This window comes from Orcinus orca, chromosome 1 (assembly GCF_937001465.1).
Source record: "Orcinus orca chromosome 1, mOrcOrc1.1, whole genome shotgun sequence".
Taxonomy (NCBI): Eukaryota; Metazoa; Chordata; class Mammalia; order Artiodactyla; family Delphinidae; genus Orcinus; species Orcinus orca.
In genome coordinates, this window is record NC_064559.1 from 5,266,634 (window position 1) to 5,291,560 (window position 24,927).

Below are 24,927 nucleotides of genomic sequence, written 5' to 3' on the forward strand. Positions count from 1 at the left end.
AGTCAGATGACAAATTGGGGATTATAGTGGCAAAATAAAAGTCATCTTAAAAAATGGATGCCTCCACGTGTAATGAAACTAGAATGGGAGAATCTACTTAGAAAAAGCAATAAAAGAAATTCACATGAACTGTCAGCCGTGTCTACATTTCATGCAAATACCTAAGGAAAACCAGTCTTATAGCTTTTATTTTTACACTAATGTGCATAGGTCAAAGTGGATCATTCCCAGCATTTTAAAAAAATGGAGGGGAAGCAGTTTACTTGTTTGTTCCTGCTGGGGTCGGGTGGGGGGAGGTTGTTTCTTTTTTTTCTTTTGGGAGGCAATCTTCTATCTTTATCCCCTCTTTTTTATAGTGCTTTTCCTGGACCTTTTATTCTGATCTTATTTAACTCTCTCTTGTAGAATTGGGCTGGAAGAGCTAGAGTTCAGTTTCAAGGTCTTTTGATAGATGCTATATTTTTAATAAATATTAAATATACTCATCATGCTGTGTTTTAAAGAACATTTGTTTTTTAAGGGTCTTTGTGTATTCATCTGGGGAAAAAAAGTCAATGAAATCTGCTTTATTCAAATTTCATATTCTAGGGGAGCAGATTGTCTCAGAATATACAGTGGTGAACTTCCAAAAAGGAAAATGGGTGGAGGAATCATAGGTATTTACCACACATGTTAGAAAACATTAATGCTTTGTAAGTAACAAAGGGACCTTATATCTTTTTTCTTTTTTTTTTTTTTTGCCTTTGTAAAAATTAGCTTATTGATTATTTCATAATTTTTCTTTCTGGAAAGAATCTTATAAATATTTAAATTCAGTGTGTGTCTATTGTGTTGATCCTGAACACTGAAGACATTAGAGAAATTTCATTCTCAGTGTCACATCAACAGTGAAAATCATCACAAAGCTAAAAATAATTTATTTAAATGTCCACATTATTTAATAGTTGGTTTTGGATACAAGACATAGTTCTTTCCTTTTAAATTAAATCAATTTATAGCTGATAATTTTAAATGTAATATAGGAGCCCTATAGAAAATATAGGGAAAGACTCCACCGTTTAAGTAAAAATGTATTTGCTTTGATTGGCCTATCAGTGTTCATATTTGCAACAGTTTCCCATTGTTGACTGGCATCACTACATGGACAAATAGTTTTTCAAATACAGTGTATTTATTTCTTAACTTTCTGCTGGTAGCAGTCCTTGTGCAAACCTGACATTTGTAATGTTGATGCTTGATGTCAAAGTACAATATGTAAGTCCAGTTTTTCACTAGTTTTATAAAGCTTTTGTCCTTAACACATTGAAGTCACTCAAAATTGATTCTTAAAAGAGAGATTGTCTCTGTGTTTATATAATTCCAACAGCAAGTGTCCCTTATGAATTTCAGCTGGCACTCTCCAACCCTCTGTTAAGTGGTTATCAAGGGTGGTTATTATCATTTACAGTATGAGGAAACCAAGAGACAGCGATTTTATTGACTTAACACTGTGAGACAGCATTGGTGCTAGACTGTTGTTATATGTTTTCTTCTCTTTTTGGCTGCAGTACCCAAGGTATCTCTCTCTGTCAGAAATATAATTGTCAAGTATCATGGTATGGATAGAGAGCTCCCTGTAGGAACCTTCAGAATCCATTCCAAAATGAACGCTCAGGACACACAAGACAAAGTTCTATTTGGTCTTGACTTTTGTGTGGGTCTGAGCAAGTTACTAATTTTAGGACCATGTTCCTTATGAAGAAGTCTGAGTATTCAACAAGGACAATCTTAAGAACATGGCTTATATAAAAGAAGTTCATCCACACCTTTAGCCTTCCCGGCCCAGGGCCCTGTGTCTGCTCTCATTTTGTGCTTTCAAGACTTCTTGATTCCTGGCCCTCTCCTTGATTCCCCAGTTTCCACAATTTGATAGCCATTGAACACTGTATTAAACCACCTGCTATGATGTACAAATTTCCTGAACCTCTTACAGTAGTTATAATTATTATACAGTATATAATTACACAACAGATAATAAATATATAATATTTGTCAAAATCATTATCATTGCAGCAGCTAATGTACATAGTCCTTACTATGCACCAGCCATTGTTCTTATTCTAAGCACTTACCTTCATTAGCATGCTTAACTCTTATAACAACCCTGTGAGGCAAATGCTAGCTTTGTCCCCATTTTATCAAGGAGGAAACTGAGGCATAATGAGGTTAAGTAACTTGCTCAAGGTCCCCCAGCTACAACATGACAGAGGCTGAACTTGATCCCAGGCAGTGCTGCTCCCAAGTCTATGAAGAAAGGATGCTGATGCAAAGAATCTTAGGAATACTTTAGCTCCCATAATAGCAATTTTAAAAAAAATTCCTCCTGTACTTCCAACAAGATTTGCTATTGTTTTATGTTCCCATTCTCTGCGCTATCTGAACTGCTCTCCTGCCATTAAACTGCTACTATTGTCCTACAACGAGCATCTTGATCAGTTTCTGAATTGAGTCCCAACATACATGTCTTAAGCTGTTGCATACGTATCTTAAGCATGAGTATCCTTTGTCTATATGGGAAAATCTTGTGTTCTGATACATGGAAGAAAATGTGGTAGAGAGAGTAAAATATTAACAGTTTCAAATATATTTATGTTACCTTAAATTTCAGACAGATTGATGAATAGTGAGAAGAAAAAGAGAAGCAATAATTTGAAATAAGACGATGGCAGAAAGGGCAATTCAGTAAAATATTTTCTTTCTGTAATGTCATTCCTAGTTATTGACACTTTACTCTGCCGTTACACTAGGTGCTCTACAACAGCCCTCCAAGGTTTACCCCAATTCACAGATAAGGAAACTGAGGCTCAGAAGAAGGAAATGTGACCCCAGTTGCATAGTCCATGAGAGGTGAAGCTAGAAATTAAACAGGTTTGCTTGACTTCAGAGCCTGTGCTCTCCCCACAACACCTCACAGTCTTTCTGCTGCTAAATGGACCCAGAAAATCAGTGGCTGTCAGGGGGGTTGTCAAGATGTAGTCAGGTAGAGGCCTGAGAAGTGTTGCCAGAAGCAAAAGTCACTGAAAAAAGTAGAGGAGCTTTACCATAAGCTTACGGTGGGGCAGGGAGGGGGGAGATAGTTGCACACAGAAGGAAATAAAATATATAACCTTTTGAAAGAACGGGAACGGAAAGTGATGGTAAGATACTTAGGAAGTTATTAAGTTTCTAAGCAGTTAACATGCTTTTGAGTATGTTAATGCTTTTTATTTATTGCCATTCAGTGGTGATGTGGTAATTCCAGACTTTTTAGGAGAACTTTGTGCCACCAAACATCAGTCCCACCATGGTTTGTTGTATATATGTTGTATTGTGTTTGTTCCTTTTTAAGGCTTTCTCTGCTTTTCCCCTTTCTGTTACCATGGCGATAATAATGTTATTGATCTGGGTGGAACATGATGTTATTTACCATTGTGGCATAAATTAGATTTATTTAAAAAAAACCTATTTAATAGAGCAGTTTATCAGGGGTTAATAAAGTGCATACATTATATATAATCTGGGTAGCCACCCAATATCTCTACTTAAGGTAATTAATACAGGGGTACAATTTTTTCACAGAATGCATGGTTTATTATTTTAAACACAAAGTTTGTGCAGTGAACACTACTTCTATAGGAGGATCTACAGGATTTGCAGCAGCACATTTGCAGGAGAGAATGGGATCGGTGCCAGCAAGAATGGTCACTCTGAGCAAGGCTAACTCGCAAAGTAATTGATCACCCCCTCAACAGTGTAAAAACTGGAAATTTCCTGTTCTCAGAAAAGTTGAAGCATCTTAGTCTTGAAGAATATCTAAGTGGGCAGTTAAAAATAGACAGAGATGATTCAGAAAAATAAATAGCCCAAACTCTCCATTTCAAGGTCCAGTTGATTGCCACAAAGTGTGAATGATGCACACTCATCATTAAGAAATAGGTGAAAAGGGTAGAGGTGGGAGCTTACTTAACTTTCTTTCAGTAATGTCATGGTCACACAAATAAGCTCCCAACTGCCAGTCTCCATGGATAGCTTTTCCCCCTTTTTCCTATTTGTGTGCACTCCCACCAGCAAATTCTCGGGCTTGCTGCATTTCTCAGGGGGTTGAAGTCGGTGGCCCTTTAGTTTGTACCTCCCAGCACACTTGAGGGAAACCACGATTCCCAGCAAGGCACTGCCTGTTATATCTTACTGCTTAATTACTTTACCTATTTAATGCCACTTAGAACATTGTCAGCTGTTGAGAAAAGGTAATTATCACTAGTCAAATGAAAAACACTTTTTTGGCTGCCTTACGGATACACATTTTACTGGTACCTTGATACATAATGAAGCCTGATAGCAAAACTTTTGCTTGTCTCTTCTTCAAGCCACAGCTGTTTCCCTGCTAAATTCATCCCATCTGTCTTCCCTTCCGTAAAGCTGTAGGCAGTATAGCATAAGTACAGAAGCAGTTCAGTGCTATTTTGGATAAACATAGCTGAAATTTGAATCTTTGCCATTTGCAATGCACACATTTTGTTTTACTGCTGTAAAGAGAGCTGTCAAAATACAACTACATGGATAATTTACTAAAATACAGTCAAATATAAGGGTGATCAAAGAGAAAGTATGTTGGGTCAGTCTGACTATTCCAGTATGTGCTCTGTAAGGTGTCCCTGACCTCATCGTGAGCCCATGAATTCTGGTTGGGGAGAGCAGCATCTAAAGTCTTTGTTGCAATCTGCAGAATGGCTTTCAAGAGTTACCCGTTCCTTGTAACTGTCTGTGGCATGACTTGCAGTCTTTGAGAAGCTTTAGAAGTCCACTTTCTTAGTCTCCAAAAAAGTTTGCATTAGTGGGAAACATTTTCTATTTCTGGCACATCCAGTCAGATTTGCGCTACATTACCATTCTACTTTGTTTTGAAATTTATCACATCGAAGCCTTTGTTACCAGCTAGACTGTCTATTTCATTTCCATCCCCTTACTTATTTCTGCGTTATTGACGCATATAAATGCACTGTTGTACATTTTTAAAATCAGTAATACACAGTGCTTTAGAATCAATGGAGAAGTTTTCTTGAATGAATTCCTCTTCTGAATTCTAAGACCACTCACTCACACCTGGACCATTCCCTTCACACGTATTTACTGCTTTCTTTTTCCCATGTGTAAAGGTCTTTTCTAGGCCCAAATGGGCTGTGACTTCTTTGAGGGGAGGGGCCAGTATCACATATTTTGGTAGCCACTGTGACCAGAACTCATAACATGTATTTGGACTTCTTGCTTTATTAACATTTTTTTGGATTCCACACTGTGGAAGATCATTCTAGACTTAAGGCCCAAGATGAGAAGCAGCACATCACTTCCAGCTGACTGCCCTTATATTCCCAATATCATGGCATGGTTCTTTGCCTTGTTGGACCACCTGATGACTCAGCCAGTTAACCAGGAGTGTCCCTGTGGCTTTTTAGCCCCAAGACCATCCTGACTCAAACACTTTCTGGGCTTCCCTGGCGGTGCAGTGGTTGAGAGTCCGCCTGCCAATGCAGGGGACACGGGTTCGTGCCCTGGTCCGGGAAGATCCCACATGCCGCGGAGCGGCTGGGCCCGTGAGCCATGGCCGCTGAGCCTGTGTGTCCCGAGCCTGTGCTCCGCAACGGGAGAGGCCACAGCAGTGAGAGGCCCGCGTACCACAAAAAAAAAAAAAAAAAAAAAAAAGAGCTAACGTGACCCCCATTGACACTTGATCCTCATAGTAATATTTATTTTTGGAAATTCCAACTTAAAACATGTGGTGGTATTGGTACTTTTAAATTTTTTTTCTGAATGTTGTACACTTAGGCTCTTTGGTTATTTATGCTAATTGTTTACCGGGAGCTTACATACTTGTCCCCATCTTCTGGGGTAGGCTACTTGCTATGTTGTAAACTTTAACCTTTGCATCTGCCTCGTTTATTTTCATGGGAGGTCACAACTTAGTGATTCCGTCTAGTATTCAAGCAAATGACTGTAAGTGCTGGATGGATTCCTCTAGCTAGAATTTGATTTGAAAGGCACAAAGACTTATGACTAGTTGTCTGAGACTATGCTTAATATTTCATTGTGCAAGTAAGCTTGCATCTACTTAGTTAACTGGGATGCCAGGGAATTACTCAAAAAAAAATGCAATTAATACACATGATTCAACATATTTACACACACTGAACTATTTCAATCCAGGAATGCTGGAATAAAGACAAAATAATACTGTGTATTTACATAACACCATTAACACCTTTCATTAGGAAAATCACAAGCCTTTGCTAACTTACTAAGCTGCACAACACCCGGTGAGGTGTGTAAGAAGTAAGGTAGAACAATAAACAAGAAGTAGATGAAGGGAGAAAGGCAATATCACTCTATCACTTGCATAGAGTGATAAAGATTCCTATTGGACACCCCTGGCATTCAAGGTTCAGGTCACCCCATCCTAAGGAAACAGATTGAAAGTACCTGTAAATATCACAGGCGATAATGGATTTTAGTGTGCTTCTTTATGCTGTTGTTTTTGTTGTCTTTCCAATCTAGACTGAAATCTGTATTTTACTTGAATTGAATTGGCTGGAATGATGAACTGAAAAGATTTAGAGTTATGTCTACACTGGACTGTGACAGTGACTCCCATTCAGGTCACTTGATTCATTGTTTAACTTTTCCTGGGCCCAACTAAATAAGATTTCCTTTTTTTTTCCTTAACTAGTGTGTGACAGTCCATTTTTTGGAAATGCCTAGAGGCAGCCAGAAGCATGCTAGTCAGTGGGAGAGGCAGTGGTGAGCCTGGTTTCTTCTGGAAGGGTCAGGGTTGATGGTAACAAATCCAAGCCCAAGCCTGCTCAGTGGCTGCCACGCCCAGCACCTCCATTCTAGGCCTGGCCCAGCACAGAGGCACAGAGAACACCCCAGGACTTCTGTGGAGCGCCTGGGGCAGGCCTGGAGCTTGGGGCGGCGGAGTGCCCAAGGAACCAATGTGAACAAGAAGAATATCAACAGACCATAGGAATAGTGAAATTTGCATTTAGATTTTAAAATAGCACATATTAACATCTCTGAATGAATTTTGAATTTAATATTCTGTTGGATTTCCATAAAGTTTAGTGCTGGAACTTAGTACTCATTAGGTTATAATACACAGTAGATTTAATCACCTGATCCTTTGAGAAAAAAAAAGAACTTTTTCTCCCTAAGTCTTTCTCACAGTAAAGTCTTTATTTCGGCTTATCCTTTCAGATTTTTAGATAATTTAGGTGTCACAGATACCCTTGATAGGATAGCTTTCAGACACTATAATTTAAGTGTCTCTGAAATGTAATAAATAGAGCTTTGTCTGGGTTTTGGAAATAATATTTTCTTCCCAAGCATCTGTTCATTTGTATTAACAATTTTCTCTGTCTCTAGAAAGGCAGTGTTTCTTTTTATGTATATACTCTCATCACCCTTTTCATCACATTAGCTGTGTCCAGTCAGTTGTTGTGGTATTGTTTTTAATATCCCTGTGTAACATGGGCAGGTGACAAACCTGACCTCAGGGGCTTCCAGAAGGGAAGATACCACTCGTTTTGCTCTACATCAGTCCATGTCAGACAATCACTTTGTGTCTTAGTGGAGCTGGCTAATTTCACCGCCCTTTCAATTCATCTGAGACGGTTTTGGAAAAGGCATTTAAACACCAAATGCAGTATGAACAAGCTTTGTCCCTGTCTTTAACTAGCAAAGCAAAGGATCCTTGGTTTTTCATTTTGGAGGCCCCAATTAGTACCCACAGTGGCAACAACTTATGAGGCTATGATGAAGATGGTGATGACTAACTGTGAGCTCTGGCCATGGTAGTTACCAAAATATACTAGATACTGGCCTCTCCCCTCAAGGAGGTCACAACCAACTTGGGCCTAGAAAAGACTTCTGCACGTGGGAAAAAGAAAGCAGTAAACATGTGAGAGAATATACTATACATATATCCACCCTTTGACATAGATAGGTGTGACAATTGTTGTTTAAATTATGTTTTGCTTTGAAGAAACTCAGGGTCAAAGAGGCTAAATGACACCAAATTCCCATGGCTGGTAGGCGAGGTAGGCATCATATCCTTTCCTACATAATGTCTCTGAGAGTCATTGTAGGGAAGGGTAGTTAAGACTGTGCATCCTGAACCCAGATGGCTTAGCTTCTGTGCTGTGTGATTTGGGGCAAGGTACTTAATATGAGCCTATTAAATCATGAGAATTGGTTAAGAGAATTGAACAAGTTAGTACACAGAAATGTTCAGAACAGTACCTGACACATAGTAAATTGCTCAGCAAACACGAGCTATGTGAGTTGCTAAAGTGCCCAGCACACAGAACAAGGTGTAATAGGAAATCAGAGCTTGTGTTGTAGTCCAGGAGGTGTAAGTTATATAGGTCCTATTCAGAGTGGATAAGCTAGCTGAGGAAGTCACACTCACTTATGATAGGGGAAGTCCATCCTACCCATACCTTTAGCAAAGTTAGAATAAAATAGTATTTTTGTTCTCATGCTACCACGCAGGACTACTGCAGCCTATGAAATTAGTGAAAGACATATCATTTAAAATGTCTGCCTCTGGGGCACCTAGTCTCACTCTCGTGGGACAGTTAATATGTAGGTCTCCATTCGTGGTAGATATGAGTGCTGCCTCATAGTGATGCATTCCAGAGTACTCTTGAGAAGCCTTCGAGATTTATATGCTTTAAGTCTGAAACCCGTGGGGCACCTTGCACTTACAGAGCACTAAATTCCAAGTAACACATTTCTGTTCACAATCCATGTGCTGGGACCCTCCCTCCATATTGACTGAAAATGTGATCAAAGATTTATGAACTTGGAAGCACTGAAGTGATAGCATAGGCTCCTGCTTGTTTATTTTGTTTGTTTGTTTGAAATCCTGTTCCACTTTGAACTGGGTTGAAGTCAGCAATGAAATTAGGAGCCTGGAAGCTCTGGTAATAGAGGAGAGAACCAATGGGGAAACTTGACTTACAGAAATCAGTCCAGGTCCGATCAGATAAAGGGGACACAGGGAGGGAGAGAGCAGAGAGGTCAAGAAGAGCCTACCTGAGATGACTGCCCCCTTGTCCCACTGCACCAGAAACAAGGAGAGAGTTCACAAGAGCAGCTCCGTGGCCTTATTTGGAGAAGGTTGTCTGGTAAAGCACATACGTGAACCATAAATCCAGATTTTAGTTGCACCAGCTCCCATTTCTTCATGTCAGCATATGGTCAGCAACCTCTGAATGTTCTAATACCCCTAGCATATAATTTTGATTTGGAAGCCTTCTACTGACAGTTAATTTTTATTGAAAGACTATTATCTTGATAAAAAAAAGTTTCTGACAGTTTCAATGATATTAGTTTCCAAATATATAATGACAGCTTTGTTGGTGTGTGTTTATGTGTGTGATGCATTCACATGCATATGTCATGTCCTGCCATCTTATAAAAGAGCCCTGCTTTAATGTTTCACTGTGCTGTAGGGGAGCACCCAGCATTCAGGCTCTGTGTGAGTGTGCATTGTTTATGACACTTGAACCATAAGCCCTACAGAATTTGTTAGCATACATAGAAATTTGCTAAGGACAAGGATTTTTATGCTAGGAAATTTCATTGTCACATGTACAGTAGCTTTAGATAAGTCCCAAAGGACAATGTGGTACAGACAAAAGGGCCCTGGATTTTAAACAGAGAAGTCTGGCTTTTAGTCCTGTCTTCAATATTTTACAGCTATTGTTAGTATTGTGGGTTTAGAAGACAGACCTGGGATTGTTTTCCAGCTCTGCCACTTACTAACTATGTGAATTTAGGCGAGATATTGGCAGCATCTCTTAGCCTCAGTTTCTTGTCTACAAAATGAGAATTATAAGAGTACCAGTAATACGTTCTTCAAAGTGTTGCTATTACAATTGGAAATGGCTAGAAAAGCACTTATCACAGTAACTGCATGTAGAAAGGGCTCAGTAAATAATTAATAAAAGTAATAGCTCATGTTATTTATTGCTTTAGTTATTTTATTTTTGAATCTCAACTATCTAATTCATTAGATAGAAGAAAAACTTCTTACATTCCAGGGCCGTTTTCAGAGTTGAATGAGCTAATGTATGTGAAAGCACTTTCTATATGCTCCGAAGCCCTCTATTGAAAATAATAACAATAATGATTGTATATTCATTTATTGAGAATCTACAAAGTGCCGGGCACTTTACATGTTATCTCTAATTCTCACAACAATCCTGTGAGGTAGGTAGTATCATTTTACATTAGAAATGAAACAGGCTTAGAAGCATTTGCCTTGGATCATGCTCAGATTTCAACATACATCTTTTTTTTAAAATTTAAACTCATCATTCTACATAGCCACATCTCAGTGATAATAACAGAATTGTTAATGATAGTTTGTTGTTCCTGTTGATAATAGAATCAGGCTCATATCTGCTCTGAGCTGTTGATTCATCATAGATTAGTATAGCATAGACTGCAGGTATTTTATGAAAACATATGATTTTGATGAAATGCACTTAATATACACTCATTCACAAACCTACACTTGTATCCACTAAGCCCTAGGCTATGAAGGAACATGTCAGCAAGTCCTAGGTGATGGCAGTGTGGTTGAAATGCATGTGCTGGCCCCAAGGTGAATTGTTTAAAGGGCATACTTTTTGAATGGATAAAGTCTGATATTTTTATTATAATGTTCAATGTTTTTTTTAGTCACGTCTCATGTTTTTACATTTCAGTTACATGAATCTGTATTCATGTTAAAAGTACAAGTAAATGGAACCTACTATTTGATGCCCCTGCCTGAACACTAATTATAACTGGTGTATTGCTCACCAGGTAATAGTGACCTGCTTAGACTGGCACACTTGACCCTGGGCATATCCACTAGGTAATGCTTGTGTGTATAAGTGTAGCTGCACACCTGGGGTCTCCTGGACTGTGAGTGAGGTAGGCATGGCCTTTTGAGTTTGGCAGTTCCTAGCTGCATAACTTTGCCAAAGTTCTGGGATCTTTTGTTTCTTTTTTGTAATCCTTTCTAAGCCTCAGTCTCCTTATCTGTTAAATTGTAATAATAATACCTATCCCTTAGAGTTTCTAGGCGGGTAAAGGGATATCTCATGCTCAGCAATCAGAAGATGTGGTTTCCCCTACTCTTCTTTGACTTAAAAAAAAGTACTTTTGCAACAACGAAATATCTGCTTTGCTTTTTTGCCGCCATATATTTCTACAGACTTGGTAAACCATGTATGGTCAACCAACATATGGTTCAGAAAAATTTACAAGAAGATCTGAAACTTAGCTTTTCTCCTGTAACTGAGATGGTGCCATTAGTGGGGCTGTCGCATCTGCAGAGTGCCCTCTGCCCGGTGTGGTGGGAACGTCCCAGCTACCCGGTTCAGCAGAGGCTACAATAATGGCCCCTCACCCTCACTTTTCAGGGTTTGCTTCTGAAGCCAGCATCCTGGCCTTGATCACTCACACATGTCTACCAGGTTTAACTTTTAGTTTAAAAGAAACCCACAATTTTCACCTGTGTCTTTTTGATTCCTAGCTTGATAGAATATCTTAGAATGTTTTTCTAATGTCCCCTCCCCCCGCCCAACTGCTCTAAGTTGCAAATGGCCAGATTTCAGTCATCAGGAGAGTAGAAAATGTATTATTTTTTTGCAGCCTGTCTTACTGGGGGCCAGATTCCAAGGAGGCAGCCCGTGTGCTCACAGGCCAGGAGAGCCAGGATTTCAACAGTGTCAACAATCTTTGCTCATCACACCAAAAAAGCAGCGTGTCGGTGCCGATGCATTAGCATACAGCCGCGTGTGCTTGCTAACAAAGCAGGCTCTGGGTATCTGCTAGTTTCTCAGCTTGTCTGTCTTCCTTGACCGAAAAGAAGAGGAGAAATCGCTTCAGGCAAGGGTGCTGTCCCTCTCCTTCGGCAAGAAAGCATTTCAAGGATTCCCAGAGGGAGAGCTTTGAACCGGTTTTCCTTTGGAGAAAGGAGATCATCCATCCTTTGTTTTTCTAATCTTGATTTAAATCATTGACAAGCAAATAAATCTGCCATGTTGTCTAGTAAAAAATGATCCAGCCCTGAATAATTCCAGTCATCCCCGTAATAGTTTTATTTAGTTAGAATCTGTAAAAAGAAATAACAATATAGGCAGAGGTACACACGCATGCCCTCCTCTTGGTCTGTCTCTCTATCCTTCTTTTGTTGGGGGGATGGAGGGAAGAAGAAACGCACAAGCAGATGTGCTGCTAGATCTACAGGCTTCTGCCAACCATATGGCATCTTAAAGAAAGATGGTTAGAGCGTCTGGATTAGCAAAGAGTCGGGATGGGAAGCCATGTGTCGTGTTGGTACAGGCAGTTGTTTGAGCTCTCTCTAAATGGCTTCAGGAGATTGTGTAATGGAACAAATGGTCCTGCGAGCCCAGGAACAGCCTTGCCGCTGCTGGAGAGGCAATTGGCCCTCGGGCGTGTACTGCTTCCCTATTTTCCCCCCAGTATTGTGTGTTCTTCTTTTAATGTTCTCTAAACTCTGAGAACTGACTCAGAACTTTTCAACTTATAATTACACTCGTGAGTTCTCCCTGCCTCTGTGTCCACTTGAACTCTCCTCTCGCTGTCTGATCTGGTGATTAACGATGCTCTGGTCCTGCTCAGCACAGTGTCCCCTCCTGCCACCCTCTGCAGGGGTCCAGGCTCTGCACACCAGCCTCCAGCGCTGCCTGACAAAGGGTTTTCTGGGGAGGTTGCCCAGCTACTGTGGAGGGGGGTGGGGGGGAAATGTCCTCTACCATCAGAATTTACAGAAACCCCAAAAGATGGAAAATCTTTCATTTCTTGGTCAGTCAGCTGGGAGTTTTATGTGGTCCCAGGTGTTGAGCACACAAGAGATGTGTCCCTTCACTATTTTGGACCTCCTGTGAGACATGAAAAAAATTTATACTAATTCCATACTGGTGAACTCTGTGGAATCCGAGGTCACACATGCCATTTATCCAGCAATTTGAGACGTTTAGGATTCTGTTCTCTAATACAAATGTAAATAAAAGTTTAAGAATTGAGACACTGATGGTGGCAGCGCATTGGCAGGATTTCAGCTGTGGTCAAGTAGTCTGGCCATTCTTGTTCTGGGAGGCTGAGGCAGAAGAAGCCACGAGACCTCCTAGTGAGAGCAGGTCTTTCGAGTTTGTTCTCTTAACCAAGCTTTTTGGACATTTCAGCTACGTTTTCGGGCAAACAGATCTTATTTTATTCTAATTTCAGGGCCATTGCACGTGTAATGCAATATCTTTAGCTGCTAGAAAAGTTAGGCCCACCTCCTCAGTTGGATAGATAACTAACTCTGAGGCTCTAGGTGTATCATAAACCGTGGTTAATGGAAAGTGAAATGAATAGTTGATCCAGTCAAAGAACTGACCAAATCATCAAACCAGTTTGAATGAAGTAGTCAGGTCAGTGGGGGTCGTTGGTCAGTGCCTGGTTTGTGCTGTGTGAGTGGCCACCTCCCTTCTCAGAGGCAGTGAGCCCAGCTACCCAGGTCCCAGACAATGGGATCAAGTAAGAAATGCAACATCCAGGTTAAAAATGAGTTGACTGTGGTAAACTGTAGCAAGTGGGAGGCTACCCTGTCTACTATAACTTCTATCAAAGGTACTCTGAGCAAGGAAAATACATTCTAATTTATTTTGCTTTGTGATGATGCAGTCTTCCCTCCAAAGAGAAATGAAGCCTGGAGCGTCTATGCTGCAGAAGGAGAAAAGGACACAGTGTCCTGACATCTGAATGTGTCTTCAGACTGTCATTATGTTTATGTACTTGTGGCTGAGGCAAATGATTTTTACTGTCTTAAGGTCATCAGAGAATAATTTGAAGATTGGTACCGACTTTTTTCTAAATAACTATTTTCTACAAGCATAATAATGTTACCCAGAAATTTCAGATAAAGTGCTCTTTCATTTTTTGTGAATTCTTTGTATTTATATTGAAAAATTGTTCCTATCTCATACACATAGGTTAAAAACACAGTCCTTTCTTTCTTTCTTTCTTTCTTTCTTTCTTTCTTTCTTTCTTTCTTTCTTTCTTTCTTTCTTTTTCAGAGCTCATTTCATACTGAACATGCTAAGTGTTAGGCTATTCTTACTTTGTCGTCTGAATTTAGGATCAAGGGCAGGGGGATTGTCTGTGGAAAGCATAATTTTGATTATCTACCAGTTGGAAGAAATTACCACTTCAATCCCTTTTACCATCCAAGTGTACATGGTCCCAAATTTGTCAGCATTAGAATTTCTTGAAACAATGCAATTAAACTGCAACATATTTCCTAACATTCTTAATTAAGACAGTAACTGAAAAATGTAGATTAACAGAAGTTACTGTTTTTATCAACATATTTTCTTTCTTTCCCTCCACCATCACATCCCCCCTCCCCCCACTCTTTTTTTGCTTTAAATGTCTGATGTCAGTTTTGTCCACATGTACATTATGCACATGGCACCAAAGAAACAAAGTGAAAAATTCTCTTTTAATTCTGAGCTGCTCGCCCAGCGCCACATGCACTGTCTGTTACATGTCGCTTCATATGAGGTTCATGCTGGGAGTTTCTTTTTAAAGGCAAAGTGTTTCTGAAGGAAAGAGTTCAGGTTGGGCAGATTGTGTTAGAAAAATCTCACTGTCTCCGAGTGGAATTAATATACTGATTATTCTGCGCAAGCTGAAACTGGCAGCATGTGCAAAGTTCAAGAGTGTCTGGGAATTGAAATATGGAGGAGAATTCCGGAGAGTGAGCAGAGACAAAGAATTGGAAGTAGGGTTTAGAAGTGTAACTAATGGTAACTTTGTAAGAAGGGAGAGGGAATTCAAGCATGAACAACTGTGTCATAAAGCAGTACTCAAGATATTTTTATGGAATCAGGAAGTCTGTTTTCTATGGCACATTTTAGGATTGATCATAAAAGTCAGTTTAGTTATTGGACGAGACTGGAGGGGGAAAATAAAGGCATGTCATACCCAGCACCGTTTTAATTTTCATTTCTTTGAGTTCTTAAGATATTCGCCAGTTTCAATTAAGTCACGTGAGAAGCTTAATCACTAACACAGATATTAAAACGGGTTGCAATATTTCTTCAGCCTCTCTATTAGCAAGATTTTTTTCCTGCTTAATTAAAATTGGAGTCCTCCATGATCAACAAACAATGCTTAATTTTTTGTTGTTCACAAATAAGGAATTAAAAGGTAAGAAAAGCAAACACAATCACGCAGCACTTTCCCATCACAAGGAAACCAAACTTTTTTCACACTGCTTCTCAGGGGAAAGAAATTGGGACGTGAGCTTGGAGTTAATGAAGCTTTCATCCATCTCCTTCCTTCAACTGCCATCTCAGCTTAATCCTCTCCTTCTGCCGCGGTCCAGAGGCCCTGCGAGCCCCCGCGGAGCCTCCGGAGCCAGATGCCGGGCACCAGCCGCCCCCCACCCCCCCGCCCGCGGCCCGCCCGCGGCCCGCCCGCCGGAGCCTGCGGCCCCCACTATCCCGGGGCCGGGCCGAGCCGCGAGGAGGACGGCACGCGGGGCCGGGCGGGGCCCGCGTCGGCGGCGGCGGCGGCGGGAGCTGGAGCGCGAGGCCGCCCTGCCAGCCGCGGGCGTCCGGAGGGGGCCGAGCGCAGGTGTGGGCGCTAGAGGCGCACGTGGAGCCCCGCCGACGCTTCAACCCGCAGAGGCACAATCGCCCAGCGCTGGCTGGGGGCCGGGCTGGCGGCTTCCGGACGCGCAGTGGCCCGGGAGTGCTTTGCTTGGTGGACTCTTTGGACCAGCGGGGCCCCAGAAAAGGCACAGCCGCTCCTGACGCCGCCGTCTACGGAATCTCACTAAAACTCTTAAGATGCATCCTTTCACTGGTGGCATCTAGGATGGGGTAGGGGGAAACCTACCTTCCGCTTGGCAGTTGCTCTTTTCTAAAGAAGGAAATTATCTCTGGGGGTGACTTAGGATACAGGGTCCTCCCATGGCTCTGTGGGTCAGGGGTTGGGAAGATGTCAGCATCCTGCCTGTATACCTCTTAAAAGGGTGGGGTGCAACCTGAGACGAGCGGCACTGCAGGGTAAGGCTGCCCTGACCACCACCCCTCATCCCCCAGCACACACCCCTGCTGCCTCATCCCCTACGGTAATTGGCTATCGGGGCAGTTGTTTCTACTGCCCTTAACCTTGCCTCTCCCATCACAACCACTAAGGAACGGCCATATACAGCTTAAATGCTGGATGGATGATTTAGCACGTCCGGAGTTTTTTCTTCTTAAAATCTGGGCACTACTGCTTGTAGGGATTCCTAGTCTACACAGCGGGTGCTCACCAGGAATGGGGGTCAGGACTGGAACGGAGTCCTGTGCTGTGAGGGACTCAGGTACGACACTGAGCCCACTGCCAGGGGCCTGCAACGTGCTGCCTCTTGTCACCCAGAGCAGCCCCCCGGAGGCCTCGTTTTCCCTTTCTCTTCTGCCTTTCTTTTTTTTTTTTTTTTTTTTTTTTTTTTTTTTTTGCGGTACGCGGGCCTCTCACTGTTGCGGCCTCTCCCGTTGCGGAGCACAGGCTCCGGACGCGCAGGCTCAGCGGCCATGGCTCACAGGTCCAGCCACTCCGCGGCATGTGGGATCTTCCCGGACCGGGGCACGAACCCACGTCCCCTGCATCTGCAGGCGGACTCTCAACCACTGTGCCACCAGGGAAACCCTCTTCTGCCTTTCTTATTCAGAGCCCTGACCCTCTCTGAGACCATTCCATGGTGATACTCCCAACCCTCCGAGTTGAATCCTGTCTCCCTTGCTATCTCAAGGACTGCATATTTTGTGCACCTAGATGACTTCTGCTTGGAGCACCTAAAAGTTGATTGATGACAAAGAGATGGTGCTAGACGTTTTTATTCCAAAGCAATCTCAGTGTTTGTTCTCTTTGCCACCTTCCTCAAGGCCACAGTAGTTTCCTGGGCTACATGGGGCGTTTTGTTTACTTGTGGTACTTTAGAAAAATAGAGTAAGGAGTGTTGGAAGCCTGGACTGGTTCTCTTGCCACTTCTTAAAACTCAGAATTTCGCAGCCCAAACATTAAACAACCGATTTAGCTGCTTCCTTCTCCCCCATGGTGGCACGTCAATGGGCAGGATCGGACTTCTCTGCTGTTTGAGCCCACTAGCTTCCAAATGAGCCCTCTGGCAGGCCTAACCACTCTGATCTGCCATGGACCTTCTCGCTGGAAGAGTTAAGCATTCATATTATCCCAACACTCATCACTGTGTGGAGGATCCCCTTTTACTAAATGATTTATTACTCTTAGCAGAATTCCTTTGGCTGCAGATTTTATTTCTGAGTCACTCTGTTCAGCTCAATTGGTTGCCTTCAGTTACCCTGGCAACCAGCAGATGGGGTTCTTTGACAAGGGTCAGCAGGGAGGCTGCCTCAGTATAGATGGAAGAGAAGCTAAATAAAAAAGCTTTCAGCATTGACAGTTCTATAGTGGATGACCAGGAGTAGTTATCAAATTACTTTTATTAAAAGCTAATTAAATGTGTGCCAGTAAGTGCGCTGTGGTGACAGTCTGGTTCCTTAGCTGCCGTGGGCTCACTGTCATTTCGTCACACCTCTGTGACCAGTATGACTACCTCAAGGATGGGGCTGGTCTAACATGAAGAAACTAGAGGGAACCTCACTACAGTGTGGAACCTGACACACTCCAGGACCGCTCGAGGAGGGTTTTAGCCTCTGGGGGGCACCCGGAGGACTGCCTGACAACAGACTCTTCCTGAAAACGCCACACTGTGCAACTTTTTATAAGTATGAAATTATTTCCAAATAACTAATTTTTGAAAAGAGAGTACTCAGGCTTAGGTTTAGGCCGGGTGTGGCAGGAGAGGTGATGTGGGTTTTTCTCCTAGAACTTCTAAGTGGCCTGGATTCTACTCTGCAAAGATTATGATTTTCAAGAGTTTTCATTCCTCTGTCCTGTTTTTCTTTGCACACTGGGGCTGTGCTCACCATGACTCTGCTCTTGTTTTACAAAGAACTGGTTAAGGGTATCTGAGGCTTAAGGCAAATGGTCTTCCTACGTCCTTCAGAGTCTAAGATTCTTGCCATGTCAGCTCCTGTCCCCACTGTTTCGTGGTGCGGATCCTTTATTCATGCCCAGCCCTCCAAGGGAATTACAAGCTCAGTCAGGTCAGATAGCACATGCTCTTTTAAGACTGCAAGGTAGCTACGCAGCAGATGTTCCTAAATGACCTGAGGGGAAACTGTGCCTCGTTTCCAGAGTCAGCTGTGTTTTAAGCAGTTGTTGGTCCAGCAGAGAGCCAGGGACCTTGTCAGGGACTCCAGGGTGCCACCGCCGGGGCCCTCCCTTACCTCAGGCTCGCCCAGAGTCCTGTGGCGCCTGAGCCGCCGCCAGAGAGTTTTCCAGGCTGGTTTTGGAGCTTCTGGCCTCTGGGTCCTGCACCCTTCATGCCAACACCAGTCTGTGGTTCCCAGACCAAGGAGTCCTCAAACTGTTTGGTGACAAGGTAAGAACAGAGATTGAAAGTGCTTAGAAACTTTTATAGCAATTAGGCAGTGCAACAGCATTTTTATAGTACTTCACAAAACTATCAGTCTGCAACAGAGTGGAAGTTAAAAAAGAACAATAATAAAACCCAAACTGGTGCTCTTCACGGAGCTAGGTAGAAAAGCACTGAGCTAGGGATTGCCTCCCTTTTCCCCAGCCTTTTTGGGGAAATGGGTCAGCCATTTCCCAGTACGTTGCCCAGTGTGTCACCTTTCTCAAGGTCCTTATTTTTTAGTATGGAATAGGAGTCGGGGCCTTTTAAAAAAAGGATTTTGAAATGCTGCAGAGCACTAGATCTGGAGTCAAGAGACATGGGTTTCAGTCCTAGATTTACTCTAGACAGTCTGTGGGACCTTGGACAGATCACTTGTACTCTCTGGGGCCCAGATTCACCATAATGGGCAGGACTGAATGACCTCTAAGTTGCCTCTAACATGTCTAACAGGACTGACCCTTTTGAAGAGAAGAGCAGGGGTCTTTTCCCCATTGCTGCCCTAAGCCGCCGACCCCTGCTGTACTCCCCAGGCAGCCAAGGCTCATTGGAAATTTGAGAGAATGAAAAATTAAAGGGGCAGTACAGGAATGTAAATTGTCTTTATTGGAAATGTAAACTCTCCCCAGAATTGCAGGACCCTTAGAATGAATTCCTCCATTGAAATCATTATTGAAAAGGGTAGATTTGGGCAATGGATATTTAAACAGCAAACCAGCTAGTGAAACTGCCTTAATTTTCTAAGTGAGGATAACTGGCTAGAATGTGTTCCAGATTTCCGAGCACATGGCTTATTCTAGCTGATCTGTATGGCCACGTTAATGAGATGGAATTTCATAAAATGTGGCAGCAATTTTTAAGCATTGGAACAAAGTGTACAACTTTAATATGGCTTACCAAATTAATTACCTAGAGCAGTAGTAATTAGGGTAATTGGGTTTTCAAAACTTCGACTTGGGCAACCTAGGTGTACTGTTATGACTAGATAGCTGGCGGTATTTGAGGATAGGAACATAGTAAAATTCTATAAAGTCATAGTATTGTAGAAGTTTGGAGTTCAAAGAGAACTTAGGCATCTTCTAGTTCAGGGGCTGGCAAACTTTGCTTTCTAAAGGGTCAAGTAATAAATATTTTAGGCTCTGTGGCCATATGGTCTGTGTTGCAGCTCCCCAACTCTGCTGTTACTGTGCAAAAGCAGCCACAGACAATACGCCAGTGGATGAGCATGGCTGTGTTTCAATGAAAGTTTATTTAGGGGCACTGAAAGTTGAATGTCAGAGAATGTTCACATCACAAAATACTGTTTTTCTTTTGATTTTTTTTCAATCATTTAAAAATGTAAAAAACATTCTTAACTTGCAGATTGTACAAAAACAGACAGTGGACCAGGCTGGATTTGGCCTGTGGTGTGAAGTTTGCTGATCCACTTCTAGCTTATCCTGTCATTTCACATGTGAGGAAACTGAGATTCAAAGTGATCACACAATTTGCTTAAGTTTTTATGACTGACACCAAAACTTAGGAGTAGACTAGGGTAGTTTTCATTTAGACAGTTGGCTGTTTTGATTATCAAAATTGGAGCCACGCAAAATACATTATTCTCCAGAAGAACTCATTTTGTATGTGATTGATACTGTGAATTATAGCATACCAGTGGTTCTTAAACTTGGGAATTCATCACAGTCACCCAGAGGGCTTATTAAAACACATACTGCTTGGCTACACCTCCAGGGTTTCTGATTCAGGAGGTCAGGAGGTATTCTTTGCTCAGTTTTAGAAGTGGAGAACCTGAGACTGAGAGAGATCAAGCCTCGTGCCCAAGTAAAATAGGTAGTTTGTGATAGGAATTTGAACCCGTGTCTCCTGTTTCCAAGTCCAGCACTCATTCATCTGTTCTAGGATTCTTTTAATTAAGTGACAGATTTCAAGAGCATACTTAAAATTATTTGATTTATATGTTATATTCTTTCGGGAACAAAGTTATTAAATATTAAAACGTACTTACACTATAGATGAAATTACAGGTATTATATTTGGTATAAATATTGTCCACTGGTAAGTGGTTTCCTCTTTCTTTTATTTTATTTTATTTATTTTTTGCGGTATGCGGGCCTCTCACTGTCATGGCCTCTCCCATTGCGGAGCACAGGCTCCGGACGCGCAGGCTCAGCGGCCATGGCTCATGGGCCCAGCCGCTCCACGGCATGTGGGATCTTCCCGGACCGGGGCACGAACCCATGTCCCCTGCATCGGCAGGCGGACTCTCAACCACTGCGCCACCAGGGAAGCCCGGTTTGCTCTTTCTGACACCATTTGTCCAGCACCTTGCTAAGTGCTGGAGATGGAAAGCTGAACAAGATCCCATTCCTGTCCTTAAACGTTATTCATTGTTCAGTGGGAGAGGCCGACCAGCAATGACTGTAGTAAGTGTAGATGGGTGCTCTGGTGGGATGCGTGGGATAGAACAAGCTGTGGAGGGGTTTAGAAGGTTTAGGGCTGATCTACAGAATCGATGTGGGCAGAGAGGGAGGAGGCAAGGAGGACTCAGGGACAGGTGACTAGGGGTGATCCCACCCATGTGAGAAGGGCACAGAAGGAGGAACACGCCATTTGTGGCTTGATAATCCTGGCTCCAACCCTTCTGGTTGTCTGAACTTGGGCAAATGACTAACTTCTCTTTGCCTGGCTTTTCTTATGCACAAAATACCGATGATAAAAATACCTACTGTGCAGTATTGTTATGAGGATTCATTTAGTTACTGCCTACAATACTCCCTGGCCTTTAGTAAATGCTTAGTAAATACTAGAGTACTCTACTAGGAATAGTAGAGAACTGAGTGCACATTTTGCAGTCACAGCATGTGCACCTTTGAAATTCACATGTTAGCTGAAAAGTGTTCTTCATTTACATGAGGAAGCCCCTCTTCCAGGGAAATTGTGGGTCTGAGCATTTTGCAAACAATTATCTGAGGAGGGGCTCTTGTCTGAAAACATTGCAGGACAAAAGACATTTTACCACGATCGCCACCAAAAACAATCAAGCAAACAAAAAGCCACCCACAGTAGTTTGTAGGGAGCTCCCAGGTTAAATGTTGAGTGAAACTAAAACCTCTGATCAAAAACCAAATATGCATGAGGTTACTGGCCACCTCCGGGGTAAGTAGGGGGCTGGGCTGGAGAAAATACATAGGGAGTGGTCCCACAGCACTGGCACCGGGTTCACAAGTGTTCATTTGATTATTATGCCTCATAACTTATTTAGACACTGCATATATTTTGTATGTATCACATACAACATACAAAAATTTAAATATATGTATTCACTTGCTTTCACAGTATTCATAGCAAATGAGTGTCTGAAGCACAGGACCAGAGCTGGCAGCTTGCACTGCTTCTGTTTTGCATAAGATATTTTTCCCAGCCCACTCAGCTCCATAAAGTTGTTTTGTATTTCACCACTTGCTCCATCTTATCTTAAAGTCGTGCATATTTAAAAAAAAAAAAAATGTTGGTTCTGATTGTGCGTGCGGGGTGTGGCGGAGAGCATCACTGTTGGACCAATAGAGATGTGCCTGGGCCCAGCCCACATTCCAGTCTCCTTTAGTTGTATCTGCATCCTGGGCTTTGGAAACCTGGGCCTGCTTGTTCCCATCGTAACTGCTGCCCCCGCTCGCCTGTAATTCCCAGGGAGCCTTTGCACAGGTGAGCCCTTGCTATGCAGCAGCTCTTCTCCTCTGAGGGGGCCCAGTCTGCCCAGTGATGGCAGGTCCTTAAGGAAATGGGCCCTGATCGGGATGGTGACCCCAGCCTGGGTGCAGAGTAGCCTGGAAGTGTCCTTCCTGTGGCCGCCGTGCCCTGTGAGGACAGGGGAGCCCCGGGGCTTCGCAGGAAGGGATGGCCTCCTGCCCCTGAGGGGCCTGGCCTAGCCACAGCTCCCCTGGGGGCTGGGACCGTACGGTGCAGACAGTGAGCATGTCCTGGGGGTCTCTGGGAGAGGATGGAACACCTGCCTGTTCCAGAGATGAGGTATAGGCCTTGGGAAAGGAGCATCCCAGTTAGGGATTGAAGTCTGAAAGCTGATGAATCCGCTCTCTTTCCAGCTGTGCAGAACCTCTGTGTGGTTGGCAGGCTGTCGGCTGGGCCCCTCCTTGCAGGAGGGGCTGCTGTCTGAAAGGCCCCTCCGCAGGGCCCTGGGGGCAGCCCCACTCTCTCCTTTAGTTACTTCACGCCTTGTTCAGGAAGTGGCTCAAAACAAAGGGCCCAAACAGAACAAGAAATTGTTTCCTCTCAGAAGGACATTTATGCTGAGACCTGAACATTGAAAACAAGTAGTTTCCAGCCCTGTGAGTTAGGAGGAGTCATGTTCCAGGCAGAGGGGGCTGCCAGCTTGTGGGTGGAAGCAGCCAAAGGGTGTCTGGGGCCCACTGACCCAGGCTTTGCAGGGCTCGGAGAAGGGGGTGAGATCATCCGGAGGGCAGGTCGGGATGCCAGTGTCCACCTGAGAAGGCACCCCTTCAGGAGACACTGCCCCTGGCCAGCTCCCTCATCCTGCAGAGCAACTCCTGTCTCGTGGCCTCCTTTCTCAGCAAACTGTCGCACCCTCTACCTGGGGCAGAACAAGGAGGCTGCTGGGCTGGAGGCCTCTCAGGCTCAGGCTCACCTCGCCTGCCTCCCTCTGCCTCTGGGAGAAGGGCCTGCCTGCTGCCCAGGTGCCTCCTGCCTCTGCAAGCCCAGCTCTGAGGATTTCTCTTCCCTCCTCCAGGGCACCCTGCCCAGCGGCTCAAGCCTTTCCATCCTCAGCACACCCTCTTGCCCCTCTCCAGGATGGTCTCCCCTCTCCCGCCCCTGAAAGCAGCTTCTGCCACAGTTCCCTACTGAAGGGCAGGCGGCCACTCAACAAGCTGCCCTGCTTCTCCCGCAAGCCCCTCTCCTCTCCCGGCATTCATCCTCCCTCCCGTCATCCGTCAGTGTCTTCTGGCTCCGTGCCCTCTGCCAGCCTCGACAGGTGGCTCCTCCCCAAGGCCTGGGCCTGACCATGTTCATTCTCGTTGCAGCAGAGGTTTTGGCCAGTAGGTGGTGGGGGCCTGGGTGTCTGTAATTTTAACAAACTTGAAAATCTCTGCCAGGCTTCCCTAGCACGTTCACGGCCTTACCTCTCGACAGATCTGGGCAGCACAGCTGGAGATCCAGCCAGACACTTCTAGGCCCCAGGCTGAATAAGTGCTGGGGGGGTGAGTGGGCGTCTCACAGGTACCTCACCCTGACCCCAGGCCTGTCCCTCCTCCCATCTTCTCTTGGTAAATGGCAATGCCATTGTCCGAAGGACAACATCCATTGTTAGTTCGGCTCCAATCGTTACTGGGTCCCAGCATCACCTCCCTCCAAGCAGCCCACAGCCTCTGCTCAAGCCACACTGCACAGTTTCCAGACACCACTGCCTTTACAGTACCACCTCCATGTGGCAAGGCCCTGCCCTGCCCCTGCCAGACCAACACCCGTTCATCTTTTCACATCCCAAATTTCCATCCGAGTGACCTTGGACTAGTCATATGTGCTGTCTACGCCTCAGTTTCCTCATCCTTAAAGTGGGGATAACAACAGTTCCTGCTTCATGGAATTGTCATGAGCACTAAAAAGTTAATAAATGATAAGCCCTTAGCACATAGTAAGCACTTAGTAGATGATGGTGAAAACGGTGATCCATTTCCTAAGTAGGCACAAGCCTTCCTGGTCCTCGCACTTACCGTATTGACCCTGTGGTTTAATGCCTTGGTGGTACCCTGAGTGCAGCACCCATTTTGTCTCCTTAATTGGCTGGGAACCCCCTAAGGGAAGGGATCTTTTGTAATTCTTGACATCATGAGAAAGGTTTACCAAGAGTTGGTTGGTTTGCTGAGGTAACTCAGTGAATTAACCAACCGTTAACGGTGGTTAAGAACACCTGTACTCGGCCTAGCTTTGCCTCCACGCTCTACCACTTATTCCTTGTGTGACTTTGTGCAAGTTAATTGAACCTGTCAGTTTCAGTTTTCTCATCTGTAAAATGGGACGATAATCCTAGCCATACCTCTTAGGATTGTAGTGAGTTTTAATGGAGGAATAAGCTCAGAGGCTCAGTAAATGTTAGCTCTTGTCAGTGGTGGCAGCTGCAGCTGTGGTTGGCTGAAGACTTGAACTTAGAAGCACAACAAAAATGAGAGCAGTAACCGCCATGGAAAATAAAAGACGGTGTATGTGTCAATAGGACAACCCAAGAAATCTCTTTTAGCTGATGGTAATAAAGCATTCATGAATAGCGT

The 24,927-nt window shown here is 43.6% G+C and overlaps 1 protein-coding gene across 7 annotated transcripts in view; it reads left to right on the plus strand.

Annotated features, from left to right (window-relative positions):
- SDCCAG8 (SHH signaling and ciliogenesis regulator SDCCAG8) overlaps positions 1-24,927 on the plus strand; it is a 267,820-nt gene that overhangs the window by 228,507 nt on the left and 14,386 nt on the right. The gene's annotated exons all lie outside the window — the stretch shown is intronic.